The sequence below is a fragment of the Peromyscus leucopus genome, chromosome 20, assembly GCF_004664715.2.
Source record: "Peromyscus leucopus breed LL Stock chromosome 20, UCI_PerLeu_2.1, whole genome shotgun sequence".
Classification (NCBI taxonomy): domain Eukaryota; kingdom Metazoa; phylum Chordata; class Mammalia; order Rodentia; family Cricetidae; genus Peromyscus; species Peromyscus leucopus.
Window position 1 is genome coordinate 30,065,809 of NC_051080.1, and position 13,598 is coordinate 30,079,406.

At 47.4% G+C, this 13,598-nt stretch overlaps 1 protein-coding gene across 4 annotated transcripts in view; it reads right to left on the reverse strand.

The window, feature by feature from the left end:
- The window catches only part of Trappc9 (trafficking protein particle complex 9), a 479,996-nt gene that overhangs the window by 312,999 nt on the left and 153,399 nt on the right, over window positions 1–13,598 (reverse strand). The window lies entirely within an intron of this gene.

Consider the following 13,598-nt stretch of genomic DNA (forward strand, 5'->3'; position numbering starts at 1 on the left):
AAGTCTCTGCCTGTGGTATCCCTTTACTGGAGCCCTGAAGGCTACTTGCCTTTCAAGTCCCAGATCACGGAGCAGCTGCTTGGTGATATTTCAAGACGCACACGTGCAGGGACAGGCCCATACATGCACACCTCGGCCAGGCCTTGCGTGCAAATAACACCACTTAACAACTTGCACAGGAATCTACGAGCAAACGCAGCTCTATCTGCAGTGCCCCTAGCAATGACCAAGTAGAGTAATGCTGGGAATGGAAATAGCATGTAGGAATGAACTGTACTGGCTTCTGGAGACTCGGGGCGCGGGGGGGGGGGGGGGGGGGGGCGTGAAAAGTGAAAGATCGTATCCAGAGATCAGGGGGCGGAGGGGAAGAAGAGCAGAGAAGGCCGGGAGGAAGAAGAGATGCAAGGCAAGGGAGGAATAAGAGAGAGAGGAAAACTGGGGACCAACTTGGGGTGGGTTTGGGGACTTCACGAGGGGTGAGCTTTGGATGGACCATGCTTACGGACCTGGACATTAATGTGAAGGTTCTGCAGTTGAAAACAAACCTGCCTCCATTATTTCTCTCTTATCCCTGTCTAAGACCCATAAACGAAACAGCCCAGGTCTTGCCTCCCACACACCACCAGGAGCAAGGAGGGACCTGGGGCCCCAGAAGCACAGTAACTTTCCAGATGAAGCAGGGATACAGGACAGACCTTTGGTTAGAGCCCATGGGGCTTTTTGCTATTTACACGGAACACAGCCTTGCCGCTGGGACTCTTCTGCCTCGCTACTGAGGTGATCCAGATGAGATACACTGATGTGGGTTTTAATTTCCTCTCTTTACCAAATATGTATTGACATTCAGGCCACAATCCAACCCTTAGGGATATTCATTTAATGAGTTTCGTGTTGCTTTTTAAAGTACCAGTATTGTTCAAGAGCATAGGAAAGAAGAAGAAAAAAAAAACACACACACACACACACACACACACAGAGGACACAAGGAACGGATCTGACAGGGGGGGCGGGGGCTGCACAGGCTAATGACAGGGCAGAGCAGGTGGTCTTCAGGACTCAGAGGGTTTTTCTGGAAGCTCAAAGGACACCTGTGATGAACCAGCTGTTACCCAATACTGTGTCCAAGCCCAGTGCGCAGCAAGTCAGAGGGCAACTGTTCCCCTGGAGGCCTGTGCAGAGGGGTGAGGAAAAAGCTCAGTGGCTTGGAGGTCAGTCAGGGCTCCGCTCAAGCCACCCTGCTCCAGGAACCCAGCCTGCATGCCGCCTTTGGACGTCTGAGGTGACGGTACCCAGTGTCCTAACGGTCGCTCTGGTCAGTGAACGTCTCTGCCCTGAGAGTCCCTAAACGGCAAGGCTGGCTCCTCTTCCTGTGTAATCCCGGATGCCGTGGTAGGACCAAGAACATTTCTCTCTTCAGCAAACATTTATTGAGCGCATTCAGCATGCCAGACACTGCACTCCAAAGGGAGACTGTGACAGTGAGAAGGACAGAGGGGACAGATGATGCCAGCGCAGCAGACAAAACACTGTAGCCAAACAACAACAGGCAAGGGGTGGAGAGGGGGGCTTCCTCCTGGCAGGGGCGCCAGCATGGAACAAGGAGGAGGGCTCACAGCACACATCTCAGACTTGAATAGTCCAGTCTTGTTGAAATGCAGAGCCTGATTCAGGAGGTCTGCAACGGGACCTTCTAGTCTGTTTCTCCGGTCGGCTTCCAGAAATGCCAAGGCTGGCAAGCCGACCTTCTCAAAGCACTAGCTGGGCTGAGCGATCCTGAAGCTGAGCGGCCCAGTCCACAGCCCCTTACATCATCTAAGCTGAGAAACAGATGATGGTGTAACTGTACAGTGGGACAGACAGGGCCCAGTGCTATCACAGAGGGAGGAGACAGGTGACCAGAACTCTCTAGACCATCGTAGATTAAACCTCTTTAAAAGGACAATCCTGTTTTTACTTCCTTACTAAACTCTACTAACCTTCTTGTCTGTCTTGATGAACATTTTTTATTTTGTTATTTAAGAAAGAAGAAAGCAAGTTCAGGAATTTTCTAGGAATATCTCAGTTAAAAAAAAAAAAAACAACACTTAGTTGATGTTTTACAAATTTTATTTTTAACTTTTCCAGAAAAGAGTGCCTCCTCGTTCACAGTCTATGAAGCCCACTGTGCATACTGCCGCCACACAGTATCTCTGCCTCCCCAGTGCAGTTCTAATTTCAAATATTTTATCTCACTGTCATTTCTATGTTTTGTCAGATGGCAGGTCTTGATAGTAAATCTAAAAGCACAGTCATACCTCTACTGAGTCACTGCAGAGCTGGAGACATTCTTACACAGTGACTCCCACTCACTGCGTCAATATTACACCCTTGAGCTGATCAAATGGGAAGAATCTGAAAAAAGGATGGTACGGGAGCATGGGGCTGAGGAACAGGACAGTACCTAGCTCTGTGCGGAACCCCGGAAGTGGGGTACAAATACAGCAGTGCCTGGAACAGAGCCAGGTGACAAGAGGGAGGTACCCTCAGCTCACAGATGAACAGGTTAGACTATGGCAGGGAAAAGAAGGCATGAACAGAATGTCCTATCCAGGGACATGTGAAAGGCTGGCATCAGACGAGCCCAAGTCTTCCACACAAGGATGCCGCCTACCAGCTGGATTGGCTATATCAACTGTTACAATGTGTACATGCTCCCAGCCTGACTCAGTTTCCCAAACCAAGCAAAGGTTGCTGTGAAATGAGAGCAGCTCATCTTTTCTTGTCAAGGACTGGAGCCTTCGAAGATCAAGAGCCACGCGAAAAGGACATGGCGGCCAGCTCAACGAGGCTCCCTCTGGCCAAGCTGTGACAATCTCAACAACGACAATAGCAACTCTAAGTGGATCAAAACATTGAATCAACAAAGTCCATGCATTGTGACGATGTTAAAACCTGGGGAGCAGCCGGGGCCCAGATTTGAAAAGCTTTCAAGTTAGACAATAAAGGTAATGGGGTACTTCTGGTTAATCAAACAGCCCCAGAAGATGAGAGAAATGTTCTAACTTACAGAAGAACACCTTTGAGAATCAGAAATAACAAAGCATTTTCTAGAACTAACATGACATTACTGAGTCAGGTATAGACTGCCAGGGGATTTTAAAGCCACTTGCGATGGGTGAAGGACCAACACAAGGATATTCTGTCGTGAAAGGAGACCTGACCGGGTGCAGAGCCCTATCCCCCCATCTAAGGCACCCATCTTGGCCCCATTGTTGGTCAAACAGCCAACTACATTGTCGAAAGTATTTTATCTCTTATTATTAATTATTAGTTTATTGTATTAATTATGATTAGTACTAATAATTATTAATTCCCTTACCATGAGTGAAAGTGCAGAGGGCACATGTCAACTGAGTGCCAGGCCACAGATGGGATATCTACATCACTCCTGCTCCAAGACTTAGGGGCCATCACAGAAGAGAGGATGAGAAGAGGGAGAGCCAGCAGTCCAGGAGATAGGAACAAGACAGTGTCTTCTGAACAAGACAGGACCGCCATGCTCATGAGTTCATAGCGGCTATGGCTGCCTGCACAAGACCTGCACGAGATCAAGCAAGTCAACATCCCAACTTGGAAGTGGGAGGGGCCTGTGTACTCCCACTCCTAACTGAGGGCTTCTAGGAAAGGGAGAGTCAGTTTTCTTTAAGAGTATGGCCCCTAGCAGGGCGACCAAGATCTACCGGATGGCCGCATACTCAGGAATATATGGACAGCATAAATTGAACTCAATGGGTTATTTAAGGGGGGGGGGGAATGACGAGAAGTTAGGGTCTGAGTAGGGAGGTATGGATGAATGTAGAAAGAGTTAGATGGAGGAGAAGAGATGAATATGATCAAAACAGACTGTATAATTAAGAAAAATATTTTTAGAAAAAGAAAAACCTTAAGAGATAAAATTGAATGCCAAATGTATATTAGAAAGCAAAGAGTAATTACTTCTTCCTACATACATATGCATTTGCAGAGAAGTATAACCATCTTCACTCAATCCTTCAGAATTTAGAAAAAGCAATGCCAGTCTTTAAATTTTCAGTGCTTGCTTCAATCTTATAAGAAAAATTTGATTAGTTAAATGCAACTTTTCAAACTTTTGTGTGGAAGAAGTAAGGCTGTTGACATCACAATATATGTATGTATGTATGTACTGATAACATGAGAACACCCCCCCTCAAGGGTTGCTCACAATACCCAGCATCTTAAGACTGACACACACACATTGAAAGCCCTTCTATGAACAAACTATTCAAAGTGATTGACCACTGCACCATGGATTCTGCTGTCATATACCAGAAGAGTGAAATTATGTAACAAATATTGGGGCTTTCAATTAAAAATAAAAATAAACAATAATTTCAATATACAAGGACTCTTAGCATTACTAGGAATTAAGATATCATTGGTAACAACAAAACAAACAAAGAACACATGTGGATAAATTACCAGGCAACTCAAGAGACTTCAAAAAGCAGTTCATGCCGGGCGGTGGTGGCGCACGCCTTTAATCCCAGCACTCGGGAGGCAGAGCCAGGCGGATCTCTTTGAGTTCGAGGCCAGCCTGGGCTACCAAGTGAGTTCCAGGAAAAGGCGCAAAGCTACACAGAGAAACCCTGTCTCGAAAAACCAAAAAAATAAAGCAGTTCATACTGTACAATGCATGAGCTGGGGCTCTGAAAACACAAGAAATATGTTTACTTTATTTCTATATTTATAAGTCTAGCAACCCAGAACAATGTTATCTAGAGAGATCAGAGACATCAGTAAAAGCACTGTTCATAAGAGATCATATTCAAAGCTCACTAACACAGGATTAATGTTGTTTAAGGACCATGATATAGAGAAAATTGGGAGATTATTAACTTGAACTTAAGCAGGAATTCTCAGGAGACTGGCCCCTTAATTGGATACTGGGAAAGTAGAGGGTTTGGATCAGGCGTGTACTACATAAACTTGTTAAAAACTGAAGAGAACCACACAAAGAGAGGAATGAACGTAAGATGGGTAAGGAGTCTGTGTCCAGGAGCCCAAGTGGGCTCTGTTATGACTGGCATCTTGGCAGGTAGGAAAGGCAGGGCTACACAGCATGATCAGGATGGGCCACTGCCTCTTTCCCCCCTACACTTTCCATCATATGTACCCAAGTCACCCGGAAGCTCAAACCATGGAGCCATCATCCTTATCACTTCATATTCTCAGTGCTGATTCTCATCCCTAATAAATGTTATAGCTCCCAGGAATGCTGCTGAAGTACAGCCTTGGTGTCCCTCCCTGATCCTTCTATCTTACTCAGACTTTGGGCAACCTACTATTGCAACCCTCAAGTCCCACATATCTCTTATCAGATTCCCTCCTGAATACGGTATGTAGTTCAAGACAGGATGCTACATCATGACCAGATAAGGGCTTATCTCAGGAATGCAAGGTTGGTTTGATAATCTAAAAAAAAAAGTTAATTCATCTTATTAACAAGCTAGGTTTGAGGGGGCTGGAAAGATGGCTCAGCAATTAAGAGCACTAGCTGCTCTTCCAGAGGTCTTGAGTTCAATTCCCAGCACCCACATGGTAACTCACAACCATCTACAGTAGGATTTGATGCCCTCTTGTAGCATGCAGGTATATATGCAGAGCAATCATACATAAAATATAAATATATAAAATTAAACAAGCTAGGTTGAAAAACCCATATGACCATCTGAAAGTATCTAAGAAAATATAGTACCAGTTCCAGGATCATTTTTTTGTTAATCTCAGAAAACCTGGAATATAAGAATCACAAAGGTAAAATAATTATTTTCCACATTATAGAACTCCTCCTAAAGTCAGCCAAGGCCTTTTCCATAGCATGCAACCAGTTTATGCATTATCCATTCTTATATTTACTTTCTTGCTTCTCACTTTCAAACTACCTTCGTAGACATTTGGTAATTCTGTTTCCTGTCTTTCTTGGCAAACAAGGAAGAAAATCCAGGCTATTCAAGTTTTGGTTGACAGTGCTAACAAATTCAGGGTAGGGTAGGGATAACAAAGTCATGTAGTCATGAGTCCCACAGAACCTTAAGGTCGCCCTACAGTCCGGCGTCCCTACCTGTCACACTATCTTACCTCATGTGTTACTGGAACATTTCCACAGACTTGCTCCAAACATGTCTGAGAAATGCCCCCTCCCTTGTGTTGGCTTAGGCCCTGGCATTCACAAGGCCTTCTCTCTCGGTACTCTCTGTTTCATTCTGCCCACCCCCTTCACTGGGCATCCATTGTCCTTCAGTGGTGACAATCACTTACTGGCCACACGCACGGCCAGACTCTCTCCTAGCATGGAGAGCAAGGGGAAAGTACCACTTTCTGCCTTTGAGGAACTTGGAGTTTAGAGTGTGACAGAGAAGGAAATGGCCAACAGCTCCACCAAGTTCCAGGAGACCACACACACACACACACACACACACACACACATACACACACACACACACACACGGCACGTGCATCGACCTGGAGCCATGCATCTGCTCTTTCTGAGGAAGCCGGGCCCTTTCCTGCATTTGGGTTCCGCAGGGCTGGCCTCCCTACAGGAACTCTCACTGCAGTATGAAGGATCATTTCATAGATGACTAACTTGAAGGAATCTGTCCATTGCGACAAAGCTGACCAAAAGCAAGGGTCACTGCAGGTCTGTCCGACATCCAATGAACATGGGGTTTCTCCTTCCTTGTTCTGCTGTTTCTGGTGAAGTGTAGATACTTAGGGAGGCGGGGTAAGGGTTATTTTGTTTTGATGTGGTCTCCAAACTGCTTTGGATTTTTAGGGACTAATCATGTCACCTAAATGTCCTTACCCAAAGCAAACATATTGCTTACTGTCAGTCATTCCAAATGGCAGACTTAACTCAATTTTCTTGTTTGGTGAGAATGCAATAAAAGTACACGCTTTCTTTTCCTGTCTGGCTCTTCCCTGCTGTCTGCAGATCAATCATGCTGAATGCGGTGGCAGAAGCCAGATCACAATAATAGTCCCACAGGACCTGCCTGGCTCTGAGACGACACCCAGTGTCCCTGGAGACCCCGGAGATGAACCGTGCGGCCCTTTGCAGAACAGGGTCATGCATTCAAAGATTGGATGGCCTCTGCTGCTGTGAAGCCATTAATCCTAACTGTGGGCACATTCTGGGCTCGAGCAGACAGGATTCCATGTCTCTATGCAAAGGCTTCCAGACCAGCCCCCACATCAACCTCTTAATGCCTAGACTTAATTTTAATTATGTGCTTATGCAGGGCTTTATGACAAATGGTTATGAAAACTCCTTCTTGGGAACCCAGGTACTATACATAAGTCTGTCATGGAAGCACCTAAAAATGAGCTCATGTTTTTACCACATGCCTATCTCTGTGAGGTACATGGGGAAGGTTTGTGAGCCCTCTTAAGAATGCTAAAGACCAGTCCTACTGATAACAAAGATTGAAAAGGGGGAACAATGTTTCCTTTTTGGGGAAGCAATGGTACCCAAAATAAGGTCCCTACCTTATCAGCATCACCCAGCAATGTCCCAGAAATGCACATTCCCAGCCCTCTAGACCTGCAGGTCAGAAGGTAAGGGTGGCCAGGCCAGGTGGCTAGGCAAGCCCTCCAGATGATTGTGGGGGAGGGTAACACTACTATGACATAGCCCCCCACCCCCACCCCCAGAGGGTGGAGTGAGGCTCTAGAAGCCACTTCAGTACCTTCCTGTCTCATTGGTTCCACGTTCGGTAAGAGTCTACTGCATATGTCTGTCCCTCGCAAAGTGAAGAAATGCAGACATCAGTAAACCTCACTGCTATCTTTAATTAACTTGCAATCATCTAGGTAAAAAAAAAAAATAACTGGCATAAGACTACTTCAAACATGGGCAGCCTCTGTTAGCATCCAAATAATGGCCTGACTTCAGTGACATACCAATGACCCAGAGTGCAAAGGGGCTGTGACACCTGTCCCTCTCTCACCAGGGCTGCAGTGAGCCTCTGCAGACCCCCCTAAACCAGCAAACAGAAGTCACACCTGCCTCTGCCTGTGCCTGTCCTCAGCAAACACCACAATCTGGTATGTACTTGTTCAGTGTTTGTCTCTGACCAGAATGTGACTCTTGGACTCTGTGCATGGCTCTATTTCCAGCATTTAGAGCTGAGCATGTACCCGAAAACCACTCACTAGCTGTCAGGCACACGAACTGGATAAAATGCTGCAAGGGAGATGCCTCATCGGGGAAAACACTACCTTGCGAGCATGAGCACCCGAGTTCAGATCCCGTACAAAAAGCCCGTTCTGGTGATGTACACAGGTACAGCATGTACCCGCACACATGTGCATCTCTAGCAATGCAGAAATGGGAAGAGAAGACACATGGGTTTCTGGAAGCTTGTGGACCAACTAGCCTGGCCTGTGTGGTGAAGTTCCAGGCCAGTGAAAGACCCCGTTTCCAACAAAAGGCAGAGATGGATGCTGCAGAAGTGGCTTGGCAGGTAAAAGTCCTTATTGCTCTTCTAGAGGACCGGAGTTCAGTTCCCAGCACCCAAGCCAGGCAGTTCACAGCTGCCTCTAACTCCAGTTCTCGGAGATCCAACACCTCTGGCCTCCAAGGAAACCTGCATTCATGTACACATACCTATAAACAGAGATGCACACATACACATAATTAAAAGTAAAAGTAGAAAGCACCTTAAGAACAACACCCAAGGCTATTCTCTGATCTCCATATATATGCCCTGTTCCAACCCACACATACAAAAATGCACACACACACACTCCGACACACAAGTGCACACACACACACACACACTGCACAAAGTTTGACACAACAGCCATGGTCACAAAAGGCCTTAGCTTTGCACTACCTAGACCTAGAGGAATGTTCCTTTGGCCTCACTTAGCAATTGCTTTAGAATTCCACAGACAGCAGGCTCTCTACCAGCTCTCCCTTCTAAATTTCTTATTAAGTTTTGAAATTTGTTGAGCAGATTAAAGGATTCCTGTGAAGCTTTTATGCTTAAACTTTGCAGAGAAAAATTCCCTGTCTCTGTAACTATCACTAGGACAGATTAGAAATAATTTGGAGCTGAATTGGATTTGCTATTTTGTGAGCTTCTCTTATCTACCAGGACTAATAGCAGACACTTCCCTCCCGACAAGGGCTGGGAGGAAGCCTTATTATCTGCCTTTCACAGAGTGGAAACTGAGGTCAGGCAGGCCAAAAGGCTTAGACGTGACTATTCCATCAATACAGCTTGAATCAATAGAGGGGTGTTCTGTGTCCCATAATAAATTCGGAAGCACAGAAATTGTGCAGGCGGTGACATCGTGGTGTGGTGGAAATGGCTTATGCACAAGCCTTGGAATCAGAAGTACCTGGGCTAGAATTTAACTTTTGCTTAGAGGCTGCCGGACCTTGGACATTGCCTTCACCTCATGGAGATGTGCTATAATTTCCCCTGAACGGTATGCAGTTGTAGTCCTGGGAGACAGAAAGGCCCCCGGTGGGCATCACAGCCTCTCTGCCCCACTGCTCTCTGGACTCAGCAGGCTCAAGTGCTCGCCTTCCCTGAGTTGGCAGCATTCTGGAAGGCTTGGATCCTGGGGCGGGAACTGGATGTCTGGGGCCACCTCGCATCTACTACTATGTAATTACGGGGCTGATTCTGGTCCGTCGCCCATTGCATCCAGGCTACCATGTCTTCATCAGAAAGACAGAGGCCAACAGTGGCCTGCCTACCTCCAAGGTGGGAATTATATGAGTGCCACAAGGGGCCAGTGAGCACCTGGAACGGGTGTCCTGGGGCAGTTTCACCGTTGTCCACATGGTTATCTCCTCCAGGCCATCTGAATGTCCCTGTCACCATGCCATCAGAGTCCCACCCTGCACTGCGCCCTGGCCCAGCAGCCTTTGCTGCAGTAGCATTCTGTTCTGATGCCTTCTGCTCAGGGACTGCCATGGCCCTGCCTCTCCCACACCCCTTCTCTGCCCACTTTGCTTCAATCCACTTGGCAGAAAGAGGCCTACATTAAGACCCAACACTTGCTGCAGACACTCCAGACCTGAATTCGATCCCTGGAACCCACTGTCGAGGGGGAGAGGCAGCTCTGCTAATTGTCCTCTGACCACACACATGCATGCTCACACGCACATACACACATCACAAACACATACAAGAGTAAATAACTTTATAAAAATGTAAAGCCCTCCAGAAGCAACACAGACACATAAAAAAGAAAGAGGCGCAAAAGAAGGGAGAAGGAAAGGAAAGTATGCTATTTGTTTAACCTGAATCCTTCTGTAGAGTCTTCCATGGAGTACAAAAGCATGTAAGAGCATTATGAAAGATCTAGTTCTTACGTTAAAGCCAGTATCTCTGTGTGGTGCTGCTGGAATGTCACAGGGATTCCCAAGGTCAAGCCCAGGTCAAGCCTCTCCCCGTGAAGCATGGGAGTAGCTGGCCAGACAGCAGAAGCTCTTCCCTATTTCAAGGTAGAGAAAATGTTGGAAATAGATGCCAGGCTTTGTTAAATCTGTGCATGTCCCTGAATGAAGTTGTTTACTTAATTTTCCTTGCCTAGTTTATGAACATGGAGAGTTGTAATTGTGGGTTTCCTGGTGCTAAACCAACCTTGCTTTCCACAGCTGAGCCCTGCTCAGCTGATGCTGTATTTCCTATTAGGTAGCCTAGGCTAAACTCCTGCTTTGGAGTTACTAAAGCTGAGATTGGAGTGGGGGACAGTCTGCAGTGGTGATGTTTTGCTGTGGTGGTTTGAGAGAAAATGGCCCCCATAGCTCATAGGGAATGGCACTACTAAGAGGTGTGGCCTTGTTGAAGGAAGTGAGTCACCAGGGGCGGGGCTTCTCAGTCTCAGATGCTCAAGCCAGGCCCACTGTGGCACTCTCTTCCTGCTGCCTGCCAATCAGGAGGTAAACTTGCAGCTACCTCTCCAGCGCCATGTCTGCCTGCATGTCATCATGCTTCCTGCCATAATGGATGAAACCTCCGAACTGTAAGCCAGCCCCAGTTAAAAGTTTTCCTTTATAAGAGTTGCTGTGGTCATGGTGTCTCATCACAGCAATAAAACCCTAATTAAGACATATGCTTTGTGTGTTTTCTCCAGAACCTGCTTGTCTTATTCCTTCTCGTTCTTTTTCAGTATTATTATTATTATCATTACTATTATATCATCATTATCCCTGTGTGTGATGACAGCTGGGAGAGCACACAGGCCACAGGGCACCTGTGAAGGTCAGTTTTCACCTTCCACCTGCATGTGGGTCCCAGGCACGAAACCCTGGTCCTCAGACGTGCATGGTAAGCATCTTTAGCCCTGAGCCATCCTGCTGGCCTTATTCCTCCTGTCACAGTTTTCCTAAAGCGGTTTGCACAGACTTCCTATTATTTCTCCCTTAAGGAGTTTTCTCTGTGGAAAGGTTTTTAACAAGAACTTCCTTCCCTTGATGGGTACAGAGCTCCCCTGCTTACCTATCTCGGCGTCCTCTGCATAAAGCTGTTCATAATGTGCTTCCCTTATCCTCCGCATCTCAGCAAAGCCTGTGCAGAAGCTCCCTGTCTTGGTCCTGATACTGGTAATTTACATAATTACTCTTTAATCACTCTGGCTAGAAGTCGATAAATTTCACTGACTTTCTCTAAGAACAACCTTCTGGTTACTTTGTCTATTTTAAGGACTTTGTTTGTTTCTTAGTTCATTGATTTCTGCTTGGTTTTTTTATTATTTCCTTTCTGCTTACTTTGGGTTTAATTTTCCAACTTTTCCCCCTAAGTTCCTAAAGTACAAGACCGGTCCTTAGCTACTCTGTGAGGCTCCCGTAGATGTATCTGTGGCTACTATGCCTGCCAGCTGCGGTCTCAAGAGATGTGATGTTTACAGGGAGGGCGAGTACCTTCCAAAGCCAATGGGCACAGAGCCAAAAGCTCACTGCCCCGGCAAGCCTCAGCTTTGTCAAGATTTCAGAATTTCTTCCAGCAAACCAGATGTAGGTATGAAGTGGAAAGCAGGCCTGTTTAAGTACCAGAAGGCAGAGCATGGAAAGGACTACTATAGTGTGCACCAGGCCTCTGACTCTCCTATGGCTGCTCTGCCACGCCCCATCTCTGAGGTCTGGTCCAGCTACGCTTCCCACAAGCAAAGCTATGCGCAGCTGTAGTGGTACCTGGCACAGTCCAACTGAGGCCCCCAGGGTTCAGCTAGCATCATGAGCTGGCATCCTCTCAGAGGGCTCTCAGCAGAGTACTTGTCACATTTTGGTCATACTGGACCACAGCAGATCACCTGTGATTCGAAAGGTAGCCACCGGCCCCAATGATAGTTAGAAAAGGAGGGCTAGACAATAAAAGCCAGCACCAATCTGAGCCAAGACTAGACACCAGGTAACTCAGGCAAGGAAAAGCCCACAGCCCTGCTTCCTCCAGGGTGGTTCCCGGGCTAGCAGCTGCCACCCGGACTCGTTTGCCCTAACCTCCTTTTTCTTTAGCTGCAAAAATGAAGTCCCAGGGTCTTACTCTTTGCCCTGCCCCTCAGCAAGTCCACAGTGGGAACATTGTTACTCCGGTTTTTCCGACGGGACTCTGAGAGGCAGACAGGTCTGGCTTATGTAATTTGTGTGCTAGGGACATGCACCCGGGGCCTGGGGCATGCTGGCTGAGCACTCTGCTGCTGAGCTGCAGCCTTGGCCCTAAGAAGGCTGTCACCGATGTCCACCCAACAAACACAGCATCCATTTTCAGTCATCAAGTCCTCCCACCTGCCACTGTTTACGCAGATCAACAGTCCTGAGCACGGACACAGTTCCTGCCGGCCACCTGTATCCTTCAGAGAAACCTGGGGAAACGTGATGTACCCGGTCCAAGAAAGTGCATGGCGGCCCCATCGGCCATGACGATACAGGTCGGTGATTTTACAGGTTTCATACAAGTCCGATTAAATCCCATCATTTCTTCCTCGGGGATGCTCAGATGTTCCACAGACAGACCTCAAGCCACTGGCAACAGCCTTCCCCGTTCCTCAGAGGAGCTTGCTGCTCCACAGAACACAAACCTCTTCCACCCTGCACCAGCATTAGCCAGAACCGTTCACAGGACAGCTCTTCCCACCCGACTTGGGCATTCAAGACAAGCTCCTCTGGCAGGCCCCCGTCAGTCAATGCCCACTCACAGGTTGGCATGGGGACAGCAAGCCGCATGCCCACAGGGTGGCCATGAGCACACTCACTTAAGCCATGACTCTGCACCTGCCCCCCAGTCACAGCTCAGAGCCCTGCAGCACCCCACTGTGCACTGTGCCCCTGGGCGGGGTCTGAACTGGCACCTGGACTCCTGGTCACACCCTCCCTGCAAGCAGCAGGCTCTGCTCCTGCTGGCCCTCATGCCCTGAGCATCCTGGCTTTCTACAGAGAGCCCCAGTAATTGTGGACTTACAAACCAGTACCTGCAAGAGCTTCTAATTGGTTAAAAAAAGATGCTATGAGGTGAATATCCAAACTGAGAAGAACTGGGCAATGAACGTATTTCTCAAAGGAGAGGGACAAGGGAAAATTG